General features: G+C 38.1%; 1 protein-coding gene across 1 annotated transcript in view; it reads right to left on the minus strand.

Moving 5' to 3' along the window:
- Positions 1–17,454, minus strand: part of SI (sucrase-isomaltase) — a 269,528-nt gene extending 252,074 nt beyond the window's left edge. The window contains exon 1 of the mRNA XM_063442609.1: positions 17,418–17,454. The gene's annotated coding sequence lies outside the window, so the exon portion shown is untranslated. The remainder of the gene's footprint in view (positions 1–17,417) is intronic.
- Between the last annotated feature and the right edge of the window lie 544 nt (positions 17,455–17,998).

Below are 17,998 nucleotides of genomic sequence, written 5' to 3' on the forward strand. Positions count from 1 at the left end.
TCCTGTTTGAACACTGCAAGTGCCTAAAGATTTTCCTTTGTACTGTGATACGCTCTAGGATTTGCTGGTCCTGCTTCAGTTAAGCACCGGTATACAATTGGGATTGAGTGTGGTTCCCCTGGTTATTAAAAAAGGGCCATGTCATTTTAAATATATAAAGAGGCGGAGTTAGGACATTCCGTGTCATATATCACATCCCGACAAGACATCACGATGCTGGGATTCATGAAGAGCGGCTGAGGCCAAAATCGGAGGCCTTGATAAACAGAAACACGCAGCACTGCAAGGAACTTATGCCACGAGACGGTAACGCTGCTGAAACGGGCAGTAAACAGGCAGCTACCAGAAAACAAAGGGTAATAGTAACATTCAAAAGACAATTCAACAAAGGTAATGGCAAGCAGCAATGGCAAGCAGTAGATATTTTCACTTATTATTTCTTTGCTAATGGCTGGATAACATAGCCAAGCTTTTACGCTCATGGATTATGGTCAACTGTATAACTTCTTGATTAACTTGTTTGAATGCACTTTCACTGCTTCTGAATTTGGGCCAAAACAAATTTGTGCACAAGTCATGTGGCCATGTAATGGAAGAAAGTCTTGTAATTGTTACTTCAGGATTAACGTCATGTCAAGGATATTATAACAAAAAAAAGATGCCATCTAAACCAGATCCAGAAAAGGTTAAGAGGTTTATCACAAAAATATACAACATTTTTTTTATTAACAGTAATCTGAAAACATACGCTTTTATGTATCCAGAGAAACAAAATATCAGATGAATCTTTCAATCGTTGTAAGGAAGCATTAAAGTTGCTTCCGCATATATAATAAATCTGTTTAATAATATTTTTTTGTAACAAAATAATGGGCAATGTCTGACAACATTGACATTTCAGAATCTTGATGTGATCAGAATACTTAAAAGTTGAAGTATAGTTTGCCAATAATATTTAGTTTACTCTCTAAGTGATATTTAATAACCTTGATTTATGATCATGCACTGTATTAATAAACTGTCCAAAGTCTCAAGGTCACTTGCTTGTAATTCATTTTATATTACAATTTAAATGGGTTTATTGCATTTTCTCTTAGACCTGGGCTTCTTAACCTTATCAAAACAGAATTAATTTAAAATACATGCTCTACTGATTATTAATAAAGATTTACCCCTGGATGCATACAATATGGAACTGTTGAGATGGCTGCTAAATCCAAGTTCTATTGCCATTAGAAAATTGTGTATATCTATAGAATAGTGAGTGATGCATACAGTAGGAATAACATTACATTCAGTATTATTAGGAATAAAGCTCTACATATTTCTTTCAGTTTTTATGTGTGGGTGGATCTATAAGTACACACATCGGGGGTGGGGCCTGGCCATTGAGGTGCATGTCTGCAATCTTCAGGAGCTCTGGCCTGCGAGCATACATACAAACTGCTCAATCCACCACTATGGACTGACACTACACAATATTTTGGGGGGTAAGCCCTGTGATATACCCTTCACCCAATATTTAAATTAATTTCTACAAGTACGGGAAAGATATTAGGCGTGAGGCCTACCTCGCCATGAGCTCATCGAAAAAACTAATATGATGGCTTCGATAATGACACATCGCTGCAGAGACAGCTCACAAAGTTTGCATACCACACATGCCACACAGACAAGGTTGGGGTCCCAAATTCTGCATGTTGAGAACTACTTCTGCTAACAGTAGCTTTTGTAGTCATTCTGTACTCTTTAAATAAGTTCTGTTCTGCTGGTCCCACCTGCCTACCTGCTCACCAATGCACTTGTGATCAGTGGCCTGTCATTGCAGTTGGCCTGACCTGTGGGTCAAAGTGATTTTTCTTTATTCAGAAAAATAAATCTAAAACTAAACAGTGCAAAACATACTCTTGTCAATGCCATCCAATTGTATTAAAAAATAAATAACTTCTCATTTATTCCAAATAAATTCACATTTGTTCCTTCAATCAGTATTTCTGTAGATAATAGTAGTCTGTTTTTTTTCGTTTTTTTTTATTATTTTAAGTTTTGATATATTGACTTAATCAGTTAAAGTAAATTAATGCATGACAATATAAATAAACAAATATTATTGAAATACACATACCATATTATAATCAGTTGAGAAAATCCAATTTATATTTTGAATAAAGGCAATTCAGATTTTTCGAAATGGGTCTTGAATATAACATTTGTTCTGATGCAATTTAATAAATGCTAGAAAAGTCAAAATGAATGTAGGTTAGTGAACAGACCCTACTGTATTACAGTATGGAATGAATCACCAGTGAAGGAGACTGCAATCCCAGAGGGAGAACATTTAAAAAAAATAAAAAATCCAACGTACAGTAGTGATGCTCTAGACCTGGGGTTGGCTCCAACCCCTAGTCACAGGATTCAAGGCACTCAGAAAAGTTAACTTAACAGGTTTTTAATAAGACATTGTACGGGGCATTATTTTAGTCAATATTTGTGATCTTTAGATGGTTTTTATCTTATTAGATATAAATTAATGAAGTTAATTAACAATATTATGAAATGCAAAAAAGATATATTTTTTTATTGTCCCTTCTAATTTGTCACCTTAAAACGTTTTCATACTAATTGTAATAGCAGGTTCTTGCTATTTCTGGTTTTGTTTTTGTGTTATAGCAATACATAGTTAGATGTTATCTGAGTGTGTATGGCCCTGAAAATGAATTGTTAGTGCCGAGGGAAAGCTAACCACTGGTTTCCAGGATCTAGATACTCATGGAAGCAAACTGTCATTGATGCCTGTGCGAGTAAATTATAATTGGCATTACATTATTGGAGGTTAATGTTATATGTAGCAAAGCTATGGCCAATTTTTATTCAAACAGAAACCTATTTGTATAATTGCACAGCTCAGGCAAATATATACAGGTAGAATAAATCTAAAACTGGTATAACAAGATATATCATGCCAAAAAACATGTGGGTGTTAAAAAAGGAACAAACTCACAGTACTGCCAATTTGAACACAAATATTTATTTAACCTTATTTTTTTCTGAGGTATTATATGTTTAAATGTGCACTGTAGGTAGATATTATCCTCATCTTAATGCATTATTTAAAGGACCAGTAAAGTCGCCCAGGCCAGTTTATCTATACCAGGGGTTCTCAACCCAGTCCTCAAGCACTCCCTACCAGTCCAGGATTTAGGGATTACCCTGTTGTGTCTAAAAAGTTGTTGTTGTTGTTGGTTTTTTTTTGTTTTTTTTAACCACCTTAGACACAATTCAATAATCCCTAAATCCTGGACTGTTAGGGGGTACTTGAGGATTGGGTTGGGAACCACAGATCTAAATGAAGTAGCATGGGTGCAGTTATCCACCAAAACACAGCAAAACTAAAATATATTTTTTTTAAATCATTTAAAATAAAAAAGACATGAAACAAATGTTTAATTTTCCTTCTGTTTTTGAACAAATTTCTAGAAAATACACTTAGCACTGAATGGGTTAAAGTGCAGATTAAGCACTAGGTGTTTAAATTGCTTTGCAGAGATTAGAAATGAGACAGCCTGGGCTGAACTGGGGACACAAAACAGACCTGGAAAAAAATGATTCCAGCTCTATAATTCACTGTGTTACATAGTGTGTATGTATTTATTTTTATGTGCTTTGGGAGCTGTTATTTTGTTACTTACCCAATCTGCAACACCCACCCTCCAAGCTGCCCCATGTCTGTTGTGATTGCCCCTTTTCTGCTTGAAGACGTAAACACACACACACACAAAAGCTCACTACAGACAAGCTCACGCATACACAGAAACACACATACTCACTGACACCAACAAACAAGCTTACTACAGACAAACCCACTAGTACACACACGCTCACTAACATAACACACACACAAGCTTACTGACACGCACTCATGCTCATTACAGATAGGTTCACTGACACACCCAAACTCACTATAGACAAACTCACTGACACAAACATAAACATGTTCATTGATACAAACATACAAGCTCACTACGGAACATATTTCTGATATACACACTGTCACAAGCTCACTACAACGAGACACACAAGCTCTCTGGCAAACACATAAGTACTACAGACATAATGGAAACATATACAAGCTCACTACAGACAAGCTCACTGACACACACAAATACTCACACACACATACTCACAAACACAAGGTCACTACAGACAAGCTCACTGACAAAAACATACACACAAATAACTGACATAAACACAGAGATTCACTACAGACAAGCTTACTGACACACACACACATGATCACTGACACACGCAAGCTCACTGAAGACAAGCTCATAGACACACACACTCACACAAGTTCACTAACACATACACACACAAACTCACTACATACAAGCTTAGTGACCCACACACAGCTCTCTGACCCACACAAACTCACTGATACACACACAAGCTCACTACAGACAAACTCACTGACACACACAAAAGCTCACTGCAGACATGTTCATTGGCACAAACACACATATGCAGAAGCCCACTACAGAAAAGCTCACTGACACACACACACACAAGCTCACCACAGACGAGCTCACTACGGACAAGATCACTGGCACACATTCATAAGCTCACTAACAAGCCCAATACAGACAACCTGACTGACACAAACCCACATAAGCTCACATAAACTAAGTTTATATTTGTATAGTGATATCATATTCCATCTGAGATGCTTTAAAAAAATGCAGTTTTTCTAGCCTTTCTTCATAACTAATGTTTTCCATCCACCTAATTTTGTAGCTCACCTCTGCACTTTTTCTTGTTCTGTAACATCCTTCTTCAAAACAGGTACCCAAAAATTGTACCACATTGAAGGGGGTTTTATCATTGAGCTATTAAGAGGCAAAATTACATTTTGAGCATTTGAATAAAACTCCCTTTTTATACATGACAACACTTTACCAGCCTTTGCAATGGCAATATACACCTTGTATTAATGAATAACCCTGTAACTGTTATATGAAATTCAACCCCTTTTAAGTATGTGACTTGTGTGTTCCTTATTCCAAAACACGTCTTTGCAATTGTCTGTATTAAATCTTATCTGCCACCAGCCCTCCCAGTCTCCAAATCTGTCCAAATACCTCTGTAGAAAAGTTATATCATGTTCAGACTGTATTATCTTACTTGGTTTTGCATCATTGACAGTCTTCGAAATATGACTTTCAATGTCTACTTTAAGATTATTTATAAACAGCATGAAGAGCAATGGAGGCAGCACAGATCCCTGAGGTACTCAACTTACTACTTTTGTCCAAATTTAAAATTTCCATTTAAAAGTTCTCTTTGCACTCCATCTTTAAGCCAATGTTCTATCCAATAACAAGTTTATTAATCTAAAACAACTGATTTTAGATTTATTAGTAATGTTTTTTATGTAACTATCAAAAGCCTTAGCAAAATCCAGCAGTACACATTCACATAGAAAACATAGAAACATAGAAACATAGAATGTGACGGCAGATAAGAACCATTCGGCCCATCTAGTCTGCCCAGTTTTCTAAATACTTTCATTAGTTCATTAGTTAGGATAGCCTTATGCCTATCCCACGCATGCTTAAACTCCTTTACTGTGTTAACCTCTACCACTTCAGCTGGAAGGCTATTCCATGCATCCACTACCCTCTCAGTAAAGTAATACTTCCTGATATTATTTTTAAACCTTTGTCCTTCTAATTTTAGACTATGTCCTCTGGTTGTGGTAGTTTTTCTTCTTTTAAATATAGTCTCCTCCTTTACTGTGTTGATTCCCTTTATGTATGTTCACTTGAACACCCTGATCCATATTTCTATTAAGTCCTTCATAGACTTAAGTAAGTTTGCCATGACCCATCTTTTATAAAATAATTTTGATTTTTACTAATGATGTTGAAAATTAATTCTTGAATATCATCGCTTTACAGGCCTTTAAATAATTTACCAACCACAGATGTTAAGCTTAGATGCCTGTAGTTTACAGGTTTAACTTTAAAACCATTTTAAATATAGGCACCACATCTGCTTTTCTCCAATCTTTTCAGCATGACTCCTAAAAGAAAAGAATCTTAAAAGATTAACACCAGTGATATGGATATTTCTACTCTAAGCTCACTTAGCACTTACTTCCTAAGCACTTATGGGTGAATACCATCTGGATTAAATGTTTTGGATTCCCATTCTTATTGCTTATTACTTAACTGAACGCCTTACTCAGCAACATTTGATTTCATTTTTTTTTATATTTGTTTTTAGAAATGTTCTTCTGTAGAATTTGTTTAAAGACGTTCCATTTATCCTCTGTGCCGCTATGCCTTTGTAGTAGTTCCTGCCAGTCAATTTGATATATAGATGCCCTTATCTTTAGCCTTTTTAAAAGTAAGCATTTTTGGAAAGCCTACACAAATCTTTTTTTTCCTATCTTTCACTCAAAATTGTTTCACATACCCCTGGGAGTAGCAAGGTACAACAGCAAGTTAAACCTAGTTTCACACTAACATAACTGATCTAGGCTAGTCAAGAGTAACTGGTTTGTTTGTTTTTTTTACTGAAAAACAACTGGTCTTGCTCTAGAATCAATGACAGTTGGTAACATAGTTTCACACCAGAATCAATGACAAAAAGACATTATCCTATTTGCCATTCTACGTTGTTTAAAGTTGCCCTACAGCAGCAAACTAAACCTATCTTCACACAACATTCAATGATCATGGTTATCTGCCATTCCCACACAGACACAGCAAGAGTAATGTATCCTTCACTAGCTGCAGTCAAAATCTTAAGAAAAATCCTGCTCGTAAGTATATATTGTTTTACTGCTCCTCCTTTTCTCTCTCTTTTAGTTGTCATTTCATATGTAAATAAAATCAACATTTAGTTCATGTCCCCTATTTAGCAGTAATGTTTTTTCTTACTGGTAGACCTCATGTCCATGAAAATGTCCTATTTTTCCCAGCAAAATGTAATTATTGCTGTTTCTAAGAAATTACAGTGTAAGATGTAGTGGTGCTCATATTATCCATTTCAGCATGAAAAAATTTAAGAATGACTGAGTCCAGCTATAATTGAGGTCTACAGCATGATGCTACTCTCATCTCAAATCATCAGAAAAGTATAAAATTCATATAAATATGTATAAAGGACCCTCATAAATACTTTCAAATGTATATCAGTTACATGGACCCTTAAAATAAATGTTTCAATCTAAAATGACCAATGAATAAATCAAGTCACATTGTGACACAGTTTTGCAAAATGAGGAAATAGAGCTTCTGCCAGAAAACATATATTGTTTCCTGTAGAGTTGAGGTAAAGTTCAACTGCTTCATACTACTTTGTCTGAGCCAGCCACAAAGCAAAATACAGTTGGCTGCATCATTTTCAATAAAGCAGAGATAAAAGGACACCACAGGAGTGCAAAAATACATCTAACAAAGAATACAAAAAAGAATACAGACATTTGCACTTTGGATTAAAGCAAAATCATGAACTGATTTGCAGAAAACAATACATCTTGTTTATGAACACAAGACAAGGGGTTGGGTCATATATTGAAAACATGGTTTAACGTGACTGACTTACAGAACTACATTGTGGCATCCATTTGGAAATGGATAAATGTGATAAGAAAGACCACATATTGCAGGCAGGAAGGGCAAGATGAAGTAGAGATGATCAAAGAAAGAGGAGGGCTTATACAAAACATTGATATGAGGAATAAGGTTGACCTATTGTACTAGAAAACAAATAGAGAAACATAAAACATAGGAATGCACTAACTTATTTTGGTTAACCTAATGAGAGTCAGGTCATTTAAAACGATTTGTCAATTTGATGGGGTTCTGCACACTGTTTAACAGGAGAATACTTATGAACTAAAATACAGTGTGGTGATAGACATAAATCTGGCATCCTAACCAATCAGTGAAAACTACATAATATAAAATATAGAAAATATTGAAAACCAACATAGGTCACAATCTGGTATTTTCATTTTCATTTGCATTTTCATAGGCACTTTCCTTTTATGGAGAAGTGAACCCAAATTCACAAAACAATTGGTATGAGCGTTTAATGCTCATTTTCAGGAATATATAGAATAAGCCTAATACTGTTTCAAAAAGACTACAAAAAATTGAATTAACACATTACTAGAAAATGGGACATTCTGTGGTTTGTTAATCCCATCCAATAATGAGATTTGCAGTCCACAGCATATATAAAAAAAGCTTAAAAAATACTGCATTGATATGAGTAGGGTGCCTCAAACAATGCTTGGCATTTTAAAACTTCACTTAAAATACTCTTGTTTATATGGTTGTCACTAATTTTTACTGACCGGTTGCTATTTGCTAAAGTAGCTGCAAATCCTCCCCCAGAACAAGTCTTCATTAAATGGAAAACATGAAATAAATGCTCTCAAATCATATCCCATTGACTGTACTGAAAAGTACTGTTTATTGATCTATATTGATCCAATGCTTCCTCAGCAGCCTCATTTTACCCACAATAAACACCATTTAAAAAAAGGTTATGAGTAGTGGAACACACCTTCTATCTAAAGCTTTTATCCTGGTTGATGCAATGAACAAATCTTGGAGTGCCATTGATGCACGTAAAAGACCTTTAACCCCTTAAGGACACATGACATGTGTGATATGTCATGATTCCCTTTTATTCCAGAAGTTTGGTTAAATATCCATGCAACTAAAAATTTAAACCATAGTCAATTCTAATGAAATCCTCTACCCATGAAAAATATTTAGTTGGGCACAGTTCTCCGTAAATGTCATAACACCACATGCTTAATGCTACAAATATACCGTATATACTCGAGTATAAGCCGACCCGAATATAAGCCGAGGCCCCTAATTTTACCCCAAAAAACTGGGAAAACTTATTGACTCGAGTATAAGACTAGGGTGGGAAATGCAGCAGCTGCTGGTAAATTTCTAAATAAAATTACATCCTTAAAAAATTATATTAATTGAATATTTATTTACAGTGTGTGTATATAATGAATTCAGTGTGTGTATGAGAATGCAGTGTGTGTGTATGAGAATGCAGTGTGTGTGTATGAGAATGCAGTGTGTGTGCATGAGAATGCAGTGTGTGTATGAATGCTGTGTGTATGAATGCTGTGTGTATGAGTGCAGTGTGTGTATGAGAATGCTGTGTGTATGAGTGCTGTGTGTGTGTATGAATGCAGTGTGTGTGTGTATGAGTGCAGTGTGTGTGTGTATGAGTGCAGTGTGTGTGTGTATGAATGCAGTGTGTGTGTGTATGAATGCAGTGTGTGTATGTGTGTGTGTAATGCAGAGTGTGATGCAGAGCCTTGGTGGGGGGTGGGCATTTTTATTTTTAATTATTATTTTAATATTTTTTTTGTTTCATTACTTTTTTATTATTATTATTTTTTTATTTAATTATTATTTTTTTATTTAATTATTATTATTATTTTATTATTTTTATTTTTTTATTATTATTAATATATACATTTTTTCGTCCCCCCTCCCTGCTTGCTAGCTGGCCAGGGAGGGGGGCTCTCCTTCCCTGGTGGTCCAGTGGATGGGCACTGTGTAGGAGGGGGCTGTGGGGGCTGTGAGAGAGCATTACTTACCTTTCCTGCAGCTCCTGTCAGCTCTCTCCTCCTCCGCCGGTCCGTTCAGCACCTCGGTCAGCTCCCAGTGTAAATCTCGCGAGAGCCGCGGCTCTCGCGATACTTACAGTGTGAGCTGACAGAAGAGCTGAACGGACCGGCGGAGGAGGAGAGAGCTGACAGGAGCTGCAGGAAAGGTAAGTAACGCTCTCTCTGCAGCCCCCACAGCCCCCAGTCTGTATTATGGCAATGCAAATTGCCATAATACAGACAATTGACTCGAGTATAAGCCGAGTTGGGGTTTTTCAGCACAAAAAATGTGCTGAAAAACTCGGCTTATACTCGAGTATATACGGTCAGGGCCGCCATCAGGGGGTGACAACCATAACAGTTGTCACGGGCCCGGCGGCCCCACGTGTGGGGCCCATCGGGTGGCCCACACACTTAGGGCCACCCGATGAGCCCCCTCCGTCAGGGGCCCGGTCAGCGCTGTGGCCGTTGTATAGCGCGACCGGGCCCCTTTAAAAAAAAAAAAAAAAAAGCAGCCGCAAGTGCTGCTGGGAGGAAGTGCTCACTTCCTCCCAGCTCACTCCGCGCGGGAGGAATGCGCCCGCCCGCCCAGCCAGCCGTGAAGAGGGAGAGCCAGGCAATGAAGAGGGAGCAGCGCCGACTCACATCATCCCCAGCCACCCTCCTGCAAAGAAAAGGTAAGAGACAGGAGGGTGGCTGGAAAATGAGCTGTGTGTGTGCATGTATGTATGTATGTGTGTGTGTATGTCTGTCTATGTATGTCTGTGTGTCTGTATGTATGTATGTCTATGTATGTCTGTCTGTATGTATGTGTATGTCTGTATGCATGTATGTGTATGTCTGTCTGTCTGTGTCTGTCTGTCTGTATGCGTGTCTGTATGCATGTATGTGTATCATATGTCTGTATGTATGTCTGTGTGTCTGTATGCATGTATGTCTGTCTGTCTCTGTCTGTGTGTCTGTATGCATGTGTGTGTCTGTCTGTATGTATGTCTGTGTGTCTGTATGCATGTATGTGTCTGTCTGTATGTATGTCTGTGTGTCTGTATGCGTATGTCTGTGTCTGTATGCATGTATGTGTACGTCTGTCTGTCTGTCTGTATGCATGTATGTGTATATCTGTCTGTCTGTGTGTCTGTATGCATGTATGTGTCTGTCTGTATGCATGTATGTGTATGTCTGTCTGTCTGTGTGTCTGTATGCATGTATGTGTCTGTCTGTATGCATGTATGTATGTGTATGTCTGTATGTATGTCTGTATGTATGTCTGTGTGTATGTCTATGTCTGTCTGACTGCATGCATGTATGTCTGCATATGTATGTCTGTCTATGTATGTTTGTGTATGTCTGTATGCATACATGTATGTATGTCTATGTATGTATATATGTATGTCTGTATGTCATTCTATATGTATATATGTATGTCTGCATGTCAGTATGAATGTATGTCTGCATATTATTATGAACGTAGGTCTGTGTGTATGGATATCTGTTTGCATGTATGTCAATCTGTATGTCTGTATGCCATTATGAATGTATGTGTGTCAGTGGCGTTCGTACCGCGGTCGCAGGGGTCGCAGCTGCGACCGGGCCCGGCACTCCAGGGGGCCCGGCCGCCCTGCGGCCCTCCCGCGACCGGGTAGCAGCTGCCACGCTTTGCGGCCCCGGCCCGTGCGGCAAACCGCCGGGGCCGCATGTCAAGGGGTCCATCGGGTGGCCCATGCTGTCAGGGCCACCCGATGGACATGGATGGTAAGGGGGCCCGGTCTGCGCTGGGCGCTTTAAGAGCGCGACCGGGCCCCCTGTGATGACATCACACGCTGGGAGGAAGTGACCGCACGTCACTCCTCCCAGCATACTGACAGCCCGCGCGGGAGGAAACTGAAAGGAGGAGGGAGTCAGAGTGGGAACTCTGACTCCCATCAGGCTGAGCCACCACTGGACCCACACATGGTAGGAAAATTTTTGTGTATATGTGTCTGTGTGTATTTATGTCTGTGTATGTGTGTATGTCTGTATCTGTGTGTATGTATGTCTGTGTCTCTGTGTGTGTATCCATATGTGTGTCTGTGTCTCTGTGTGTCTGTCTGTGTGTGTGTGTGTGTGTGTGTGTGTGTGTGTATCTGTATGTATGTCTGTGTATGTATGATTGTGTGTCTGTGTCTCTGTGTGTGTGTGTGTGTGTGTGTGTCTGTTTCTGTATGTCTGTGTTTGTGTGTGTGTCTATGTATGTGTCTGCGTGTGTGTCTCTGTATGTATGTGTCTGCATGTGTGTATGTATGTCTGTGTCTGTGTGTGTGTATGTGTGTCTTTGTCTCTGTGTGTGTCTGTCTGTCTCTGTGTGTGTGTGTGTGTGTGTGTATCTGTATGTATGTCTGTGTATGTATGATTGTGTGTCTGTGTGTGTCTGTTTCTGTATGTCTGTGTATGTGTGTGTGTCTATGTATGTGTCTGCGTGTGTGTCTCTGTATGTATGTGTCTGCATGTGTGTATGTATGTGTCTGTCGGGGGTATGTGTTTGTGTCTGTATGTATGTGTCGGGGGTGGGGGGAGGGGCCCACAGTCAGGGGGGAGAGGTTGACGGTAGGGGGGGCCCACGGATCAGTTTCGCACCGGGGCCCCATAGAGTGTGTGTACGCCACTGATGTGTGTATGGATGTCAGTGTCTGTATGAATGTGTGTGTGTGTATGTATGTATGTATGTCGGTGTCTGTATGTATGTTATTATGTGTCTGTCTGTCACTATGTATGCCTGTGTGTATGTCTCAGTATGTGTCAGTATGTATGCCTGTATGCATGTATGTCTGTTTCAGTATGTGTGTCTGTTAGTATGTATCTGTGTCCATTTGTATCAGTGTGTGCGTTTGTGTCTGTGTGTGGACCCAGTGGGCGGTATTTGGAGGCGGGCCCCAGGGGTCCCAGACCCTGAGCTGAGTTAGGGGCCCCAAAATTTCTGGTGGCAGCCCTGTATACGGTAGTTGTCAGCTTAGCAGAAAATCCCTCTCAACTGATCCATTACTCAGAACTCTTTAAAAACCTACTGTCAAATAACATTATCTTGTAAATAAGATCTCAGCTGTATATACTCAATTTTAGCATATGTCCATAAATTATATTCAATTACTAATTTACAAAGGCATGCATGTTTATGACTCGATACCTGACTCTAATCTACAATTGTTTACTTACATTTTACTGCATTGCTACGATGACATTGAACTGATTTCTCAAGATTAAACAAACTTTTGACCAGAATATATTATTAATACAAAATCGTTGCCATAATGAAATTATATAGACTGCTAAAAGGGGATATTAACATCTTTACTTTGTCAAACTAGATCATAGACACCACAACAGTACTAAAATTAAAATGTAATGTGTTTAAACAAAGAAAGATGCCATTCTCTTTTCTTCTTCAAGTAATGTGTCTATGAGTATTTGAGCAGTGGCGTACATACCGCGGTCGCAGGGGTCGCAGCTGTGACCGGGCCTGTCACTCCAGGGTGCATGGCCGCCCTGCGGACCCTTGCGACTGGGTACCTGCTACCATCTTTTGCGGCCTACAGATCAGTTTCGCACCGGGGCCCATGTATTATGTGTATACCACTGTATTTGAGTATCACATATTGTCAACGGACACATTTTAATAATGGTGGTTTTAATAGTTTTCTTGTAGATCATGTACGCCTGCAAAGGACTTAAGAAAGATGTGTGGATCAGTGTCTTTTATACAGGTAATGAGCTGAGATTAGGAGCACTCTCTTATAGGGAGTGCTCCTAATCTCAGCTCATTGCGTGTATAAAAGACACCTATCCACAGAAGCAATCAATCAATCAGATTCCAAACTCTCCACCATGGCTAAGACCAAAAAGCTGTCCAAAGATGTCAGGGACAAGATTGTAAACCCACACAAGACTGGAATAGGCTACAAAACCATCGCCAAGCAGCTTGGTGAGAAGGTAATAACAGTTGGTGCGATTATTCGCAAATGGAGGAAACACAAAATAACTGTCAGTCTCCCTCGGTCTGGTGCTCCATGCAAGATCTCACCTTGTGGAGTTTCAATGATTATGAGAATGGTGAGGGATCAGCCCAGAACTACAAGGAATGATCTTGTTAAGGATCTCAAGGCAGCTGGGACCGTAGTCACCAAGAAATCAATTGGTAACACATTGTGAAGGTCTGAAATTCCTGCAGCGCACGCAAAGTCCCCCTGCTCAAGAAAGCACACGTACAGTCCCATCTGAAGTTTGCCAATCAACATCTGAAAGCTTCAGAGGAGAACTGTGTGAAAGTGTTGTGGTCAGATGAGACCAAAATCGAGCTCTATGGCACCAACTCAACTCGCTATGTTTGGAGGAGGAGGAAACCACCGTCAAACATGGAGGTGGATATATTATGCTTTAGGAATGTTTATCTGCTAACGGGACAGGACAACTGCACCGCATCAAAGGGACGATGGATGGGGCTATGTATTGTCAAATCTTAGGTGAGAACCTCCTTCACTCAGCCAGGGCATTGAAAATGTGTCCTGGATGGGTATTCCAGCATGACAATGACCCAAAACACACAGCCAAGGCAAAAAAGGAGTGGTTCAAGAAGAAGCACATTAAGGTCCTGGAGTGGCCTAGCCAGTCTCCAGACCTTAATCCCTTAGAAAATCTGTGGAGGGAGCTGAGGTTTGAGTTGCCTAACATCAGCCTTGACACCTTTATGACTTGGAGAAAATCTGCAAAGAGGAGTGGGACAAAATCCCTCCTGAGATGTGTGCAAACCTGGTGGCTATCTACAAGAAACAAAAAGATAAAACGCACAAGCGCTAATATACCTAACTAAAAGATATATATAAAAATACAAAAAATGAAAGTAGGCTACAGACCTTAAATCATAAGGCTCCCTCTAAGCCTTATAAACAACAGAGATGAGTCAAACAGGGAGAAATTATAAAAACAGAGATGTTTTATATATATATATATATATATATATATATATATAAAAAAATACTTGAAATCCCCAGCACTCACGTTTATCCTAAGCCAATGCCGGGCGCCAGACCAAAGCTCCAAAACAGATAAAATCCAAATGAAATAGGCTGCTCTCCGGGCTTAAAAGTTCCAAATTTTATTTAAAGTTGATTAAAATTGCGACCAACGTTTCGGTCCCCGCTCGGGACCTTCTTCAGGGTCAAATTTCAACAGGACAAAATATATATATATTGATATTGTGACCGAAAGCAAGGAATTGTGCTGGAGGGAATCTATATACCTCCCCAGATTTTGCAAGGTTCCTACTTTGTGTAATTAGCCCCAGGGAAATGTGTTATGTTAAAATGAATATTACACTTTAAATATGTGTATATTTGGGCCCTGGGGTGGAGCACTTGGAGAGTAGGATGTGCACATTTTGGAAGTTGCTTGGAACCTACAGGTGAGAAGTCCAGTTCGAGAGTTTCAATCCTAATTTAACTCACCTGAAAAGGATTGCCAATTACCGGTGCTATTAAGTACTCCCCTGCCAAAGGAGGAGAGAGATTGTGTTTGATTTCTGTGAGTGGAAGCACCCTGAAACAGTAAAGTTGTTGTTTATGTTTATGTTGGGAAATGGATAAGCAATCCAACCCAGTTAGCTAATTATTTTGTTTAGTTAGTGCTCAGAAGAGCAAGGATTTTGTTACAACCTTTTATACCTTACTGTGCATTTATTTTGGAACCACAATAAAAAGAGCAAATCCTTTTACCTCATCCAGCGTGGGAAGTGTCTCTAAAGCCTGAAAAGACTGTGTGTAACACCCCAATCCCAGGACAAGGTACCAAGGGAAAGGAGTACTTTTGTCACAATATATATAGGAGGAAACACAAAGAAAAAGCAAAAGAAAGTTCAAATATAAGTCCAAGTGTGAACCCAAATGGTAAAACTTGCTGGAAGTTAAAACCTCAAAGAGTCCGGGTAGTTCCTCTGGAATGAGATCCGTTTAGAGTATTCTTGGCAGCCATATGTGCAACAGAAAGATAGAACTAATGGTGAAAAATAACAGAATAACATAAAAGTAAATAAAATGTCTATGGAACTACTAACATTTGATAGAGCTTGACCTCTAGTCTGAATGGCATACAGTGGTACAATCCCCACTTATAGGATACGTGAGACAGTGTAGGTAGGCAGATGTATCATCGGTAAGAAGATCATAAGAAATATAAAAGAGACCGCAATAGTGCTCACAGTATAAAAGGTACAAGGAGTAAAAAAAAAAAAGGTTCAAGGAGTATACATATATATTATTTATGTTTTTATATATGTTATAAAACCTATGTTTTTATAATTTCTGGCACAACCTTTATCCCCCCTGTGTGACTCATCTACAAGACACATTTGACCTCTGTGATTGCCAACAAGGGTTTTTCCCACTAAGTACTAAGTTGAAGGGGTCAAATACTTATTTCACTCATTGACATGCAAATCAATTTATAACGCTTTTTGACATGCGTTTTTCTGGATCTTTTTTTTTTGTTATTCTGTCTCTCACTGTTAAAATACACCTTCCATTACAATTATAGACTGATAATTTCTTTGTCAGTGGGTAAACGTTCAAAAGCAGCAGGGGATCAAATATTATTTTTCCCTCACTGTATAAATATATATAAATGTATTTATCAGATTTATTTTGCAAAAGAAAACAAAGACTTTATCAAGGTTTTGTCAATACTTTCAAATAAGGCAGTAAATTAATTCTGCTTTAATTTTTTTTAGGCTATGCCACACTATTGCTGTTTGCAGGGGAACTAGTATTTAGTATTCAGTTGGGTAGTGTGGCTGAGGCTAGATAGTTATACTAGGTAGATGATTTCTGCCAGAAAACAGAAATTATTTACTCACACAAAGCTGCTAGGCTTACTATTAAATGGGCAATGTCCTTGCAAGTTGGAACAAGTTGACAACTAACCAGTGAAACCAAGACAAATTTATTGCAAGGTGTTTATGACTGACGACTAGTATTTTAAGATAGTAATTAATCCACTCTATTATATCCTCATGAAAAAAATCATATTACTCTTTTTTACTGTTTGCATATGTTACATGGAGAAATCTGTTAAAGGGAAAGATTCATCATTTTGGTATTTATGCATGTACTCTACTACCTAAGAAGGTTGATAAAAAGTAGTTTACTTTACTGCACTTTACTATCTTTTGGGAACAAGTTATGTTTGTGGCATTAATAGTTTGATATAAAACATGTTCATTTAATTTCCATAGTTGACTCATCTTATCACAGTGTTGCAAAGCATGCTAGCAAAAAAAAAAAAAAACACTACATGACATTTAAAAAAAAAAAAAACACTTTAATATTTCAATTCGCTAATTCAAACATATAATGACACATTCATTCATCTACACAAAATATAATGATATTTAATAGTCTAAATGTGAGTAGAAGGGCAATTCATTCTTCTGGCACTAGTGTCAAATCAAAATTATTTAAAATATGAATGTCAGGTATTTGTCTAGATTAAAACATCTATCCAAAATGCATGCATATTTCTGCTTCAATCCTAGTGCCTGCATTAGGCTTAAGGAAGCTCTGTGATTTTCTTTAATGCAGAATTAAATGTTTCCTGGCTACAGCCTCAATGCTGTAAATTGAATACATGCATCACGTTTAGGGACTGTAAAAGGAAGATTACAATATGTAGGTTGTTTACATTAAAAATACTGAGCAGTAATTTGCCTACTTGTTTAAAGGAATCATAACTCGATACTCACAGTTTCGATAAAGCAGTATATGTCCTGTCCTTTACAATCACCACCTCTGGAAGTACGACTGCAAGGGAAAAAAAAGCAGACTATATCCAGAGGAAATGATGTGAACAAGAATATAATGTGTGGCAATAATTCAGCCTTGACAGGATGATTAGTAAATCAAACTTACTTGTAATAGTTCTAAAAACATAAGCACATTTTTTTTAGTTTGGGACAGCATAATTGAGCAACAATTGTTTCTCTTACGTGAACAACTGCATGTAATACTTAACAACAGTTCTTTAGGCAAAGAAAAAGAAACAGAAAAAAAAAACATTCATTTCAATATCATATTTAATTTTTAAGAAGGCAAATACACTGTACAAAAGACTGAAAACATACTTTATAATCTCAAAACATTCTGGTAAGAAACACATGCAAATGGTTATAAGTTTAGTTTTGACTGTGCTTTTTTCATTTTGAAACCTTTGGACTTTTTTTTTTTGCATTAAGGACAGAAACATTCATCAATTACAATTAACGTTTCACAGAATAGCTGCAAATTTGCTTATTAAGTATACATTAGTTAAGAGAAATATTAAAAG

This window comes from Pelobates fuscus, chromosome 2 (assembly GCF_036172605.1).
Source record: "Pelobates fuscus isolate aPelFus1 chromosome 2, aPelFus1.pri, whole genome shotgun sequence".
Taxonomy (NCBI): domain Eukaryota; kingdom Metazoa; phylum Chordata; class Amphibia; order Anura; family Pelobatidae; genus Pelobates; species Pelobates fuscus.